The sequence below is a fragment of the Vulpes vulpes genome, chromosome 7, assembly GCF_048418805.1.
Source record: "Vulpes vulpes isolate BD-2025 chromosome 7, VulVul3, whole genome shotgun sequence".
Classification (NCBI taxonomy): Eukaryota; Metazoa; Chordata; class Mammalia; order Carnivora; family Canidae; genus Vulpes; species Vulpes vulpes.
This window is the reverse complement of record NC_132786.1, coordinates 28520066-28536644: the sequence shown is the minus strand read 5'-3', so window position 1 is coordinate 28536644 and position 16579 is coordinate 28520066.

Below are 16579 nucleotides of genomic sequence, written 5' to 3'. Positions count from 1 at the left end.
TCTTTAGCCATAGTTTACCTCAAACATTTCACAGAGGAAGTGGATTTATTGTACCATGCTTAGATGTTGCTTCCTTCAGGAAACTGTCTCTAACCCCCCAAGAAATGATTTAATGCCCTGCTTTTGTGCATTCTGTACTGTACTGGAGACTTCTTACACTACAATCTGATGGCCTGGGCACTTGTCATAGGCTTCCCTTGAGCATAAGTTCCATGAGGCCAGAGTCACCTGCCTTATTTCCAGCTGTATCACAAAATATAACACAGTAATTATAATATTATCACCTCTTAACAAACTTTTGTTGCATAAATAAATTAAATAAGTACTAGAAAGTACTAGGTAAGAAAGAGACTCATCCTATTTGCTCAGGCTGCTGTAACAAAGTACCACAAAGTGGATGTGACTGGAATAACAGAAATGTATTGTCTTACAGTTCTGGAGGCTAGTGATCAAGATGTCAGCAAAACTATGCTCCCTTTGAAGGTGCTAGGGAAGGATGATCCAGGCCTCTTACCCAGCTTCTGGTAGTTCCTTGGCTTGTGGCAGCCTAACTGCAATCTTCTTTCTATGTACCTGCCTGTCTCTGTGTCCAATTTCCCCCTTTATAAAGACACCAGTTATATTGGATTAGGGCCTACCCTAATGACTTTGTTTTAATTTGATTACCTCCATAAAACTCCATTTCCAAATAATGTCACATTCTGAAGTACTGGGGATTAGAACTCTAACATTTTGGAGGGCAAAGGGAGTGCAGTTCAACCCATAACACTCACCTAGGGACTTTGAAATGTATCTTATAGACAGATAAGCTCTTTAAACAAGAGTATGAAAGAATTAAATTTGCATTTTAGAGAAATCATTCCAGTAGCAGGGTTGAAGGTAGAATGGAAGCATGTTTGACTGATGAAAAAACTGAGGTGAGTCCAGGTAAGAGGTCAGGAGCCTCCAAACAAAGGTAGTAACAGTGGGAATGAAAAGAGAATCATTTCAGAGATATTTTGGAGGTAGGGAGGTAAAGATGCAATGACTAATTGCTGTTGACTAATTCAAGAGCGGATGCCAGTTAATAATTTAGAGAACTATAGAAAGGAGAACAGATAAAAGAAGATTAGCTCAATTTGGGGCTTACATAGGTCAAGTTGCCTTCTGCCCCAATGTCTCTCTCCAAGGATTTCTACCCAGTGAGATCCTGGATAATTTACAATATCCTCATATAGCACCATTTAATGACAAAGAGATAAGTGTATACACATTGCTACTTACCAGGGTCCCTAATATTTTAGAATTTTTTTACTTTTCCATTTTGAAAGAATTACATAAAAAGTTGTAAAAAAAAAAAAAAGAAAGAAAGAAAGTCGGATAGCCTGGGTGGCTTAGTGGTTTAGCACCTGCCTTCGGCCCAGGGCATGATCCTGAAGACCTGGAATCAAATCCCACATTGGGTTCCCTGCATGGAGCCTGCTTCTCCCTCTGCCTATGTCTCTGCCTCTCTCTGTGTCTCTTATTAATAAATAAATTTTTTTAAAGTCTTAATATATCTTTCACCTAGCTCCTGCTAACATCACCTTCTCACAGAACTACAGTGTAATTATCAATAGTACTATTAATTGCATGATTATCAATTGTGCTATTAATTACCCTGATTAATAATTATATTAATTGGTTGTATGATTAATATTGACACATAATATCAACTAATCTACAAGTAATCTAGTACTTTAGGTTTTTTTCATGGCAATAATTATTTAAAGGAATTCAAAACAGTGCCTGACACATAGGCTCCCAACAGATACTTGTGAAAGAAGCAATGAAAAGTAATGTTGGAAGAGGAGCCAAACTAATACTCCAGTGACTTACCAGAGCTGAGTTAAGAACTTTACCTGAATTATCTCATTTCATCCTCATTACAACCTGTGAGACCAGTAATTAATTGTCTCTGACTTCACATAAGAAAATTAAAGGTATAGAGTTTTTGCCTATTAAAATATGCTGGATGGATTGGAAGGAAGGAATAAAAGAAAGAAGGAAGGAAGAGAAAAAGAAAAGGAGGAAGAAAAAGAAAGAAAGAAGAAAAAAGAAAGAAAGAAAGAAAGAAAGAAAGAAAGAAAGAAAGAAAGAAAGGAAGGAAGGAAGAAAGAAAGAAAGAAGAGAGGAAGGGGCAGCCCAGGTGGCTCAGTGGTTTAGCACCGCCTTCAGCCAAGGACCTGATCCTGGAGGCCTGGGATCGAGTCCCTCCTCCCACTCCCTGCATGGAGCCTGCTTCTCCTTCTGCCTGTGTCTCTTCCTCTCTCTCTCTCTCTCTCTCTCTATCTGGGTCTCTCATTAATAAATAAATAAAAATCTTTAAAAAAAAAAAAAAAAGAAAGAGAGTAAGGAAGGAAGGAAGGAATCTCAAGCAATGGTATTGCTTAGAGATGGACCATGGGAAAGGGCTCTCCTCATCCTCAAAAGTGTGAGATGAAGAGCCCATTTTTCTCTGGGACAGGAGAAATGTATGTCCCACCTGGCTAGACATACAACATATCAAAGATTACCTGGTTTTTAGTACCATCAACCTTTTTTTTTAAAGATTTATTTTTATTTTATGATAGAGAGAGAGAGAGAGAGAGACAGGCAGAGGGAGAAGCAGGCTCCATGCCAGGAGCCCGACGTGGGACTTGATCCTGGGACTCCAGAACCGCACCCTGGGCCAAAGGCAGGCGCGAAACCGCTGAGCCACCCAGGGATCCCCTAATACCAACAATCTTGATCACCCTTTCTCAATTCCATTTAATCTTGAAGCAGTTGATTCTGACGGTCTGCTCACCTTTGAAAGGATCCTATCACTTATAGCTGAACAACGCCAGCAAAGATAAGAAAAATTTATCTTGAGGGTTCCTACCTGCCATTTTATCTTCCCAAGTCCTCCCCTCCCTACCTGTTAGGGATCATCACACAGAAGCCCACCTACTTCCTCTGCCTAGTCCAGGCTCACCTGACCTTTGTCCTATCCTCCATGGACCTACCGGGTCACTGACTAAACCGACAGCTACTAAGGGAGAAAGGTAATTTCTCTGCCATTTCAACAGATTACAGGGCAAATGTCTTGTCCTGGACTAGCTTTTGGAAAAATTGTGACTGGGTGCTGACATCCCAGATAAAGACCCATGGTCACTTGTTCACGCCTTTTTCCATGCACCCTACACCTTCCACACCCTGCTGGTGAAGAGAGTCAAACTCCAAAACCTCTGCCACAGCCGGCCACTGTAAACACAAGAGGGCTGCAGTATTAGCCCAAACAGGAAAGGCAAAGGACCCCTATAAATGATGTAGCTCAATCCACTCTTCTCTCTCTCATTGAAAGAAACAAAAATGCAGGCAAGAGAGCTCTTTTATGAGAAAAGCATTCAGTACAACAGTTAGGCATCTGTTCAGCCTTTTCCCAAAATTGGGACACATGTTGCTCTGGATGATGGGATTTAAATAGGAAGGAACAGAGGTTAACTCAGGTATGCTAACAGTGTTATCTCAAAATTCAGTGAAGACATACAAGCTGAAACAGTAACTGACTAGAAATTACCAACAAATGTGTGAAAACAAAGAGAAAATGATCCTTGGGGCTCTGTCCGTTGTGTAAGTGTGCCCCAGAAACAAGAAATTTCATTCCCAGCTCTTATGAGTAAGCCCTCCATAAATATTGTTGAATGAATTCATTTTCAAATCATTGCTTTAAAATCTAACATGAACAGAGTAATGTAATAAATATGTAGGGCTCAAAAAAAAAAAAACTATACACAAAGGACTTGAATTTCAAAAAGGAGGAGAGAATGAATTTTTAAGAGTATAGACCACAAGCTCTGTAACCAAACCAATAGGAGTTGGCTCCTTGGTAAGTCAGAAACTGCACCAGGTTGAGTTGTCCCTCAAGGAAAACTTTATTTGCAGCAAATAAGGAGATCGCAGGGAATAACTTCCAAAGTTGTGATTCTCTGAGCACTGGTGGATGGGCTCCTTTAATTTAGCACTACAATGACCAATTAGGTAGGAAAACCCCACTATGGCATGTAGAGGCGGGCCTCAGGTCACCCATGCGCCTATTGACACATGCCTATACATGTATTGTATGTTATGTAAACGAGGCTGAGGCTCCTCCTTGAGTGGAAATTTTAGTACTATAAGGAGATAAAGATAGTCATTGGTCATTTTAGGAGTCACTCCATGGTCAGCTGGAGGTCTTGTCAGGGCAGTTGCTATCTTGAGGGACAGTTTTGCTTTCCATTTGCCTGAGTTAAGACATAAGCTGGGAAGGGGCACCTGGGTGGCTCAGTTGGTTAAGAATCTGACTCTTGGTTTCAACTCAGGTCATGATCTCAGGGTCATGGGATTGAGTTCCACATGGGGCTCTTTGCTCAGCACAGAATCTGCTTGAGATTCTCTCTCCCTCTCCCTCTGCCCCTGCTCCCCACACACCTGTGCTCACTCACTATCTCCAATCTTTAAAAAGAGAGAGAGAATCTGGGAAGAAGGACTTAAGGAAAAATGTGGGATAAAAGTGGGAGAGTAAAACTAGGTGGGCAGTAAAGCTCAGTTCTTGGGATCTAGCTGGTGACAGCCTAACTTCACCTTAAAATATTAAAAGGTTTTTTAAAACATTAAAGGGACACCTGGGTGGCTCAATGGTTTTAGCGCCTGCCTTTGGCCCAGGGTAAGATCCTGAAGTCCCAGGAACAAGTCCTACATTGGGCTCCCCGCATGGAGCCTGCTTCTCCCTTTGCCTATGTCTCTGCCTTTTTCTCTCTGTGTCTTTCATGAATAAATTAACAAAATCTTTAAAGAAAAACATATTAAAGAATAAGGTGATCACTTGGAGCTAGCATATATTCATGGATCACAGACAGTGTCTGATTCATATTATTATCATTGTTTGGCCAGGATTAATAGATTCATAGACTTAGTAAAGATTATATGAGGTAAGGCATATAGACTATTCAGCCTAGTTCCTGACTCTAAAAACTCAATAAGTCATAGCTATTAGTATTATTATGTTGATTTTAGCAAGATATTTGATTATATCTAATCATAAACAGTAATACTAATGAAAACAATGGCTACCATTTATTATTTCTTATGTGGCAAACACATCCTAAGTGTTTTACATACGATATCACATTGAAACCCTGCAATTAGACATACTGGCATGGACAGTGTCCCTAAATATTCATGTCCATTAAGAACCTCAGAATGTGACCTTATGTGAAAATAGGGTCTTTGCAAATGTAATCAAGTTTAAACAAGGCCACATTGGATTAAGGTGGGCCCTAAATCCAATGATTGGTGTCCTAGCAGGAGAGAGATTTGAAGACTGGGAGGAAACAGAGGGGAGAAGTCTGTATAAAGGGATTGGAGTTATGCTGCCACAAACCAAGAGATTCCATGGATTCTAAGCAGAAGGAGTTAGGGGTCTCCAGAAAAAGACATTTTTTGAGAAAGAGCACACACATATGGGGGTGGAGTGGGAGGGCAGAGGGAGAGTTAGAATCTTAAGCAGTCTCCATCCCTTGCAAGAGCCCAACTCAGGGCTCGATCTCATAACCCTGAAATCATTACCTGAGCCAAAACCAAGAGTCAGACAGTTAATCAAGAATTGCTCACTTAGGGGATCCCTGGGTGGCGCAGTGGTTTAGTGCCTGCCTTTGGCCCAGGGCGCGATCCTGGAGACCCGGGATTGAATCCCACGTCGGGCTCCCGGTGCATGGAGCCTGCTTCTCCCTCTGCCTATGTCTCTGCCTCTCTCTCTCTCTCTGTGTGACTATCATAAATAAATAAAAATTAAAAAAAAAAAAGAATTGCTCACTTAACTGACTAAGCCACCCAGACACTGGGAGACATAAGCTTTTTTGTCACAAGAAATTCATTTCAGGCCCCCAGTCATTTTGTAATCTATGCCTTACTGGCACTACTCGCCCAAAGCACATGTCTTACAGAACTTCCCAAGATATGTTGAAACTGCAGAAGACCTCATCAATTAATTATGGTAAGGAACTTAAGAGTGTAGAACAAACTACCACTATCAAGCCAGGAGCCTAATTATACCAGAGACAATATATCAGTGGTAGAACTCCCAGTGCTGATTCAAAAGTAAAGATTAACCTGAATACATTCCTGAGTTATCTCTGCAAGATCTAAACTCCCTTGATCACTCAGATACCAGAGCAACTGGACCAGAAATTGATACTGACCTTCGCCAGCCCTCAGGTCTCTGACCAACTAAGACCTGGACTCGTCACCTTAAGATAACTTTTGGGCTGCCTGGGTGGCTCAGTCAGTTGAGCAGCTGACTCTTAGTTTTGACTCAGGTCATGATGTCAGGGTGATGAGATCAAGCCCCACATTGGTCTCCACGCTCAGGGGGAGTCTGCTTGAGATTCTTTCCCTCCACCTACCTCCCTGCTCTCTCTCTCTCCCTCTCTCTCTCTCAAATAAATTATTTTTAAAAAATAGGGACACCTGGATGTTTCAGTAAGTTAAATGTCTGCCTTCAGCTCAGGTCATGATCCCAGGGTCCTGGGATCAAGCCTCTCATCGGACTACCTGCTAAGCTCCTTAACCTCTCCCTCTGCTCCTTTCCCCCCATATTCTCTCTTCCGTGCCCTTTCTCAAGTAAATAATAAAATTTTTAAAAATTAAAATAAAGTAAATCTTTTTTTAAAAATATGACTTTTACCCCACTTCCATCCCGAATGCCTCATTACACAAGCTCCTCCATGAGTCTGTTTGCACTCTTAGCTTGAAGTTTTGTTGTTCAAGGAAACAGTATTTTAGGAAATATCTCCAGTGTTCTCCTTTTCCCGTTGCAAATATAATTCTTCCTTTTCCTATTCTTTGGCTTGGTTGTGTCTTCTGGCTCGACACCCACCAAGAGGTGCACCCAGTTTCAGTTAACAGGCTTGTCAGAAATCACCAGAAGCTAGAAGAGGCAAGGGAGGATCCTTCCTTAGAGCTTTCAAATAGAGCAAGTTCCTGCTAATACCTTGTTTGAACTCAGCCTCCAGATTATAAGAAAATAAATTTTTTTAAGCTACCTAATGTTATGGTGACTGTAGGAAACTAATACAGTGATTAATTATTATATTCATTCACAGTAAGGAAACTCAGATGTAGAGAGGTAATAATACATCTTGTCCAAGGACATAGAGTTAGGAAAGTGCAGAACTCACATCCCAGCACAGGCCTATCTGACTCCAAAGCCCATGCTCTTCAACTTAGAAACTGGTCCATAGATTTATATCTGGCTTATCTTTTGCCATCCAGGAATGCTAATTAGTACATTGATGTCAACCTGAAAAGTTCTCTAGTGATAGTCACCCATTCCTTCATTCATCCAACTTTTTAGAGGGAAGGTAGGGGTCTATCCTAGACCGCTTGTCCATTAGTGAATATTATCAATAATAATGAATATTTCTCTGTAGCTAATATAAGCTCGGTGACTTACTATGTACCAAATACAATTTAAGCACCTTATATGTATTAACACATTTATTTCTCAAATTCATATAAAGCAATGGGAAAACTGATTACAAAAATAGGCCAATTCACAGTGGGATAGGTAAAAGAGATGAAGGGGATTAAGAGTATACTTATCACAGGGCGCTTGGGTGACTCGGTCCATCAAGCATCCAATTCTTGATTTCAACTCAAATCTTGATCTCAGGATGGTAAAATGGAGCCCCATGTGAGGTTCAGGGCTGGACATGGAGCCTGCTTAAGATTCTCTCTCTCCCTCTCACTCTGTGCCTCCTGCCCCCCCACACACACCCTTGCACATACATGTGTATATATGCTTTCTCTCTAAAAAAAAATACGCTTATCATGATGAGCACTGAGAAATGTATAGCATTACTGAATCACTATATGGCACACCTGAAACTAATACAACACTGAAACATTTAAAAGAAAGAAGGAAAGAAGGAAGAAAGGAAGGAAAAAAGAAGGAATTTATTTGTAGCTACTCCTTCCCCAAAAATAGCCCCAAGTCTTCACTTCTCCCTGTAGCATGCCCCTGCAATGTGACTTTGCAGCCCCTCTCATAAAGAAGTGATGGAACATCTTTCCCCACCCCTACATCTGGCATGGCTCTGTGACTTGCTTTGGTCAATAGAGTAGTAGAAGTGACTATGCCAGATGCAAGCCTCAGTTTCAAAAGGCCTCAATATTGTTCTTGAATCCTCTCTAATGTCATTTGATAGGAAATGCCACAGCACTCTAGTAATCCTTCAACAAAGAAGTTTCTCAAGGCTAACAAAGAGAGATGGGTGATGGGATAATGCAGATAGGATAGGTTTTTCAATTTCCTAAATAGGTCCATTTAGATATCAAGCACCCGGCTTAAGCTACTGTTCTCAGCATCTGCTTTGTGGAATTCTAAGAAGTTTCATTATGATATACCATTTCAGAAGTTACAGAAAAGTGGATTTCCAGCCAGTAAAAGATTATCTTTCTAATGAAGCAAATGTACCCAGCTCATACAGCTATAGTAAACGAGCCTCTAAAACCAGTACTCAAGCAAAGGTTGTATAAAGAATTTCTGCAAAGAGTGGGAGATGCTGGGCAGGTAACATTTAACATCTTTCTCACTCTTGAATTCTATTATTTCTATAAGAGTGTCCATTCCTATAACTTAAATATATATATATATATATGTATATATATATATATATGAAGAAAGCAATCTCAAGGGGTCATCACAGTGAGTGATAATTACAAGCACACATGGTATTCAGAAGTGCTTGAGGGAATTTAAAGGAAAGAAAGCTCTTGGTAGGATATACAGTTGAGTTACAGAGGATTTGTCTTCTATTATATTACTTACCCCATACCCCATACTTTGAAAGAAATTTTTTCTGCTGTTTTTCATTGCTAGGCTGTGAGCAGCTCAAGGATATGTCTTAGCCATAATTGTATCCCAAGGTCTGACAGAGTACCTGCTATGCAATAGTGTCAACGTAAATCTGTAGAGTGAGACCAACTGGACCACTGAAACTGAGTTGTCTATTCCTGTACCAGAAATAGCAACCGAAGGCCACATGCACAAGCAATGACAACTAGGACATGATACAGTGATTGCAAGATACTGTTGATTACAATCTGTGCCCCAGTTTTAGAAAGGACATTGTAATTTCCAGCTGGAAACTCTCTTAGAAAAGAAAAAAATAATCAAAGAAATCCTTACTCCCTCTACATGCCCATTTTTCTGACCAGAGCAAATTCCAACAAGGCATGATCACTTGTCATTGGAAGCATCACCAACCCTTCACTCTTGTAGAAGTCTTAGGTGGCTCCATGTGACACACTATGGCACCATGTGACACACTATGGCCAAGTAGGTGAGGCTTCTAACCTTCACCCAGCCCTCAGGAACTGCAGAAATCTACTGTAAGATTTTTTTTTAAGATTTTATTTATGTATGAGAGAAAGAGAATGAGTGGGAGAGAGGGACAGAGGGAGAGGCAGAAGCAGACTCCCCACTGAACAGGGAAACCTACATAGGACTCAATCCCAGGACCCCAGGACCATGACCTGAGCCGAAAGCAGACACTTAACTGACTGAGCCACCCAGGTGCCCAACTGTAAGATTTTAAATTTAGAGGTTACAGAGCCTAGGCAATAACCACAGCGGTGCCTTAAGCTGCTCTGCCAGCTGAGTTTTGAGTCATTCTAAAATACCTACAGAAATGGAGTGACATCTGCAAAATAGAAAAATAGGGGTTTTCTACTCTCTTCTCCCCAAAGAACAACAATTTTTACAATCACCCATGGACAAGAGTGTCTTTGGTTAAGTCTGGCTGATCAGTGGAGAAGTTCCAGCATATTTTTAAAGAAAAAAAAAATCCAAGATCGGACATATTGAAGAGGATAAAAGGAACAGCTTCATTTTGCCTGCATCACCTCTCCCCTAAAATGCCACAGCTAAGTGCAAGAGGGACACTCTCAGCCTGTGATTTCTCCCATAGGGAAAGTGAGATCCTGTGAATGAGTGCCTAGCTTCCCCAGCTGCATGGAATGCCACCAAAGAAAAAAAAGACCTGAAACCATAAAGCTCTTAGAAGAAAACATTGGGGGAAAGCTCCTTAATATGGGTCTTAGCAATGATTTCTTGACTATGACAACAAAAGCACAGGCAAGAAGAGCAAAAATAAACAAGTGGGACTACATCAAAGTAAGGGCTTCTGCACAACAAAAGAAAACAATAAATTTTTAAAAACAACCTACAGAATAAGAGAAAATACTTGCAAACCATATATCTGATAAAGGTTTAATATTTAAAATATGTAAAGAACTCATACAGCTCAATAGCAAAATATAAATAATCCAATTATAAAATGGGCAAAAGAAAAAAAAAATAAAATAAAATGGGCAAAAGACCTGAATAGGCATTTTCCCAAGGAAGACACATAATGGCCAATCAGAAAAAAACAATTATCATATGGTTTCACTCATATGTGGAATATAGGAGACAACACAGAGGATCATAGGGGAAGAGAGGGAAAACTGAATGTGAAGCCATCAGAGAGGGGAAAACCATGAGAGACTCTTAACTATAGGAAACAAATTGAGTGTCACTGGAGGGGAGGGGACCAGGGGGACGGGGAAACTAGGTGAGGGGCTTTAAGGAAGGCATGTGATGTGATGAGCACTGAGTGTTGTACACAACTGATAAATTGTTAAACACTACATCTGAGACTAATGATGTATTATATGTTGGCTAAAACAATTTAAATTTTTTTAAAAAGACATAATGGCCAACAGGTACATGAAAAGGTGTTCAACATAATTAATCACCTCCGATATGCAAATCAAAACCAAAATGAGATAACACCTCACACCTGTTAACATAGCTTTTAGCAAAAGACAACAGATAAAAAGTGTCGGCAAGGATGTAGACAAAAGGAAACCCTTGCACACTGTTGGTGAGAATGTAAATTGGTATAACCACTAGGAAAAGCAGTATGAAGTTTTGTCAGAAAATTAAAAACAGAGGAGCACCTGGGTGGTTCAGTGGTTGAGTGTCTGCCTTTGACTCAGGTCATGATCCTAGGGTCCTGGGATGGAGTCCTGCATTGGGCTCCCAGTAGGGAGCCTGCTTCTTCCCCACCTGCCTGTGTCTCTGCCTCTCTCTGTGTCTCTCATGAGTAAACAAAATCTTTTAAAAAAAACTAAAAATAGAACTACTGTATGATCCAGCAATCCCTTCTTCTGTGTATATATCCAAAGGAAATGAAATCAGTATCTCAAAGAGATAACTGTGCTCTTATGTTAATTGCAGCATTAGTCACAATAGCCATGATATGGAAACAACGTATATGTATATAGTCAGATGAAAGGATAAAGAAAACTTTTTATGTACATATATAATACCAATATTATTCAGTTGTGATAAAATCCTGCCATTTGCAACAATCTAAATGAATTTAAAGGACATTATACTAAGTGCCATCAGTAAAATAGACAAATAATGTATGATCTCACCCATATGTGGAATCTCAAAAAAATAAAGATAAGTCTAACTCACAGACATAGAAAAATGGTGATTACCAGGGGCTAGAGGCCAAGGAGATGGGAAGATGCTGATCAAAGTGTACAACAAAGGGTTGTAAGATAAATAAGCTCCAGTAATGCAATGTATAGCATGGTGACTATAGTTAATTCTTACACATTGTGTACTTAAAACTTGCTTAAGAGAATAGATGTTAAGTATTCTCAACACACACACACACACACACACACACACACAGGGTTACTATGTGAGGAAATAAATATATTGACCCAATTGTGGTAATCATTTCACAAGGTACGCTTATGTCAAATCATCACATTGTACACTTTAAGTACATGCAAATAGGGTGCCTGGGTCAGTTAAGTATCTGCTTCCACTCAGGTCGTAATCCCAGAGTCCTGGGATCCCCACATCCGGCTCCCTGCTCACAGGGAGGCTACGTCTCCCTCTGCCCCTTCTCCTGCTCCTTCTCTCTAGCTCACTCTTTCTCTCTCTCAAATAAATAAATAAAATATTTTTAAAATAATTATATGCGGGATCCCTGGGTGGCGCAGCGGTTTGGCGCCTGCCTTTGGCCCAGGGCGCGATCCTGGAGACCCGGGATCGAATCCCACGTCGGGCTCCCGGTGCATGGAGCCTGCTTCTCCCTCTGCCTGTGTCTCTGCCTCTCTCTCTCTCTCTGTGACTATCATAAATAAATAAAAATTTAAAAAAAAATAAAATAAAATAAAATAATTATATGCAAATAAATACATACAAAGTATATACAATTACATCTCAGTAAAGCTCCAATAAAAAGGGGGGAAATCTGGTAAGTGAATGAGTTAATGAATGAATGAACAATATAATGAATGTGAAGTGAGTATGGAAAGAATAAGTTAGTTTAGGCCAAGAAAATGTCAAAGTTCACTCCAGGAGACAGAGCAGAGAAGATACGGCAGTGGGAATAGGAGAGGATCTCAGCAAGTTAGTAAACACAGAAGCCTGACTAGAAATGAGGGGGCTGTGTAAGAGAAAGAGAGCCATGTGACTATTAAGTAAAATCAGTTGATTTAACACCAGAGTTAGATTCGGTAGATGTTAGGAAGATGTTCTAGTTTTCCAAGCAGAGGAGCAAGTCTATGACTGCAGTGTAGAAGGACTAATCTTCAGAGTTAAACAACTGAAGCTCCCAGCTAAAGTAGGGTCAAGGGAAATGGTTTAAACCAGAGAAGGAAAACTAGATTTGGTATTAAAAGGTCAGTTATGGGGATCCCTGGGTGGCGCAGCGGTTTAGCGCCTGCCTTTGGCCCAGGGCGCGATCCTGGAGACCCGGGATCGAATCCCACGTCGGGCTCCTGGTGCATGGAGCCTGGAGCCTGCTTCTCCCTCTGCCTATGTCTCTGCCTCTCTATCTCTCTCTGTGACTATCATAAGTAAATAAATAAAAAAGAAAAAAAGAAAAAAAGATTTAAAAAAATAAATAAATAAATAAATAAATAAAAGGTCAGTTATGGGGGAGGTGGGCGGGGAGATAGGGTGACTGGGTGATGGGCACTGAAGGGGGCACTTGACGGGATGAGCACTGGGTGTTATGCTATATGTCGGCAAATCGAACTCCAATAAAAAATATACAAAAATATAAATAAATAATAAATAAATAAAAAGTCAATTATGTGAGAAGTTTATGAAATCTTTCACAGAGTTATGAAATCCTTGAAATCTATCAATGAAGCTTCTGCTATGAGGCAAGGGAATATTCAGATACTTTTTTCGACAGCAGTTTCACGCCGTGGTTATAGGTTTCTCTGATAATGAAAACTGAATATGCTAACTAAATTTGAATTACTAGTACAGAATTCCAAAATGTGTTCAACTGCATTAAACAGGTTGGAACCCCTCTAGGCCTTTCAATCAACTGAAGAGAGGGACGAAAGGAAGATGGAGGAGAAGAAGGAGGAAAATGAAGACTAATAGAAATGGAAATATTTTATCTATCCCATGATCCTTCATCTAAGCATACCTAAGAAAGTGTTTTATCAATGTGATTGGCATCTATCAGGTGTGTCAGGCAGAAAAGCAGTTTGGGGGCCACTAGGTAAAAGTGTATCACTGATCTAACCTTAACCAATTTTGATTGAAGGAAAACACGCTTCTACCACCCTCGGTGATTAGGTAGGATAGAACCTCAATCCCAATCACCAGCCCAAGACGAACATAAGTCAGTAGAGAACCCACCTTATCCAGCTAACACCTATTTATATTGAAGATCAGATTTCACATCTTTGGGGGATAGCTTTCCAGGTGTGGGTTGTAAGACATGAAATTTATAGGCTGGGACAGGTGGGCTAAAAAAATAGAACTTTATTTTCTCTTTATTTTCTTTATTCCTATTTTGTAGCAAGAGGGGCCCAAAAAAACCTCTTAAATTTGTCCATTCAAAAAAAAAAAAAAAAAGACTTCCAAGCATTTTAAAAATCTGGGTTAGGTTCTAAGCAGAAATCCAAGTCTTGGAAGAGTTTGTATAGCATTTGATTTATGTGAAGGAGAACTGGGTTCCTATCTGGCATCCTCCTGGGTCTAGCTTGGGCTGCCTAGTCTCTGGGCATCTTCTGCTGCTATTCAGTGAGGTGTGGCAAGACCCACCTGGTCCTTTTGGACACCATGGTGGCAACAAAGTAGAAGTCTGCATGCCCAGCCATAGGTCCTTCCATTCTGCAGCCTCATCACTCCCACCCCAGGCTCCTTCCATGTCACTGGATATCTTGGCACTCCCACATAGGGTGCTCTGGCTTCCTAAGTCACAGGTGTAGACTGCAGAACAGGATATTTGGAGGCACCATCCATGGCCCAACAGCCTTGGCTCTCTCATCTGCCACCTGCATGGCATCTCTGTTGCTCTGGTTCCCAGTTCTATGCTAAAAGAGGGACTTGTGGTCTCTATCTTGAGAAGCATTGAGCAAACTACCCTGCCCTAGCATTCTGGATGTGTTCACTATCCCTCACTCCCAGGTTCTTCCCGAAAGAATATCGACATATGGATGTGTAAGGAGGGGGGAGTAGACATATATGCAATGACATTAATATGGCTTATTGTCTTTAAATTCCTATTTTACCCAGGTTCTTCTTCTCAAGTATCAACAGTTACTTGTACTTCCCCTCCTGTTTCCCAGGGCAAAAATGAATGAATGAATGAATGAATGAATGAATGAATGAATGAACTGTTTCACCACCTAGCCTTACTGGTCAAGGACTACAGGGAAAACCTCAAGTTAAAGACAAAGTACAGGGATGCCTGGGTGGCTCGGTGGTTGAGCATCTGCCTTCGGCCCACGGCATGATCCCGGGTCCTGGGATCGAGTCCCGCATTGGGCTCCCCACAGGGAGCCTTCTTCTTCCTCTGCCTGTGTCTCTGCCTCTCTCTCTGTCTCATGAAAAAATAAATAAAATCTAAAAAAAATAATAATAATAACGACAAAGTACGGAGAGAAATATTTCCTAAGCACTTCCCTTTTACACAATGTATGAAAACTGTTTAATTTGTCTACTTCCCTAGACTAATAGTTCAGAGGTTGACACTGTTTTACCATTTGAGAATGTTCCCAACTGTAAATACTGAATATTTAGGAAAACAACTCTTAGGAGGTCTTATGAATCAGTAAAGAAGCATCAACTGCAGAGATAAACACTAGTAGACATTTAATGCAAAACAGGATCAGATGATGGAACAGGATAGAAAATCCTAGAAATAGCCATACATACACATAGAAACAACTGATTTTTGACACAGCTACAAAGGCAATAACGTGGAGAGAATCTTCTCAACAAATTGTGCTGGAATAACTGGATAATCATATGAAGAGAAAAAACGAACTTAAATCCATACGTGTGGTAGGCAGAATAATGTTCTTCCCAAGATGTCCTTACCCTAATGCCCCCAAACCCAAGGATATGTTAAGAGAGTGAAAAGGCAAGCCACAGAATATGGGGGAAAAAAGAGTGTAAATCGTTTATGACATAGGACTTTTCCCTAGAATACATTAAAAAAAAAAAAACTCTCAAAACTCAATGATAGGAAAACAAACACAAACACATTGCAAAAGACTTAAACAGATACTTCATCAAAGAAGATATAGGAATGGCAAATAAGTATATGAAAAGATGTTCTAATTTTCTAGTCATAGAAAAATGAAATTTATAACCACAAATAAGATACCTCTATACAAGTGTTGGCAAAGATGTGGAGCATCCCTCGTATGCTACTGGTGGGAACGTAAAATGGTACAACCACTTTGGGAAACAGTTTGGCAGTTTCCTAAAAAGTTAAACACTAGATATTTACCCAAGAGAAATGAAATCATATGTCCATACAAAGACTTGTAGATGAATGTCCAAGAGCCGTTTAATCTGTAATAGCCCCAAACTGGAAAGCAGTCCTAAATCTGTCCACAGAATAAACGAACTACAGGATACTCATTCAATGGAATACTACCCAGCAACAAAAATGAATGAATTCTTGATAGAACAACAACAGATGAATCTCAAAATGATGCCTATGTGAAAGAAGCCAAACAAACAAGCAGGAAGTACACACTGTGATTCATTTTATAGAACATTCAGAGAAGTACAAACTAACATATAATAGCAGAAAGCAGGTCAGCGCCTGGAGAAAAGGAGCTGGGTAAGGGCAGGAGAGAGGGATTACAGAGGAGCATGTAGGACATGCTGAGATGATCAATGTTCACAGTCTTGATTGAGATGATTTCATGGCTGCACACGTATGTCAGAACTTATTACATTGTTCAAGTATGCTCCGCTCATTGTATGCTGTTTATATTTCCATAAAACTTTTTAAAATACAGTAGTAAGAGAAATTTTTAAAAATATATAAAAGGCAGGGTAAGGCATCGGTGCCAACAGGTTGTATCAGGCAGGCTCCAGCAGATGAGCGCAAGGCGGAGTTCCTTTGGCTGCTCTGCAAAAGTGTGTGCTGAGTCAGGTGGAGCCCCAGAGGTCACGGAGGGGAACCAGTCCTCCCAGCCGCCCGAGGGATGCACAGACTGGGCG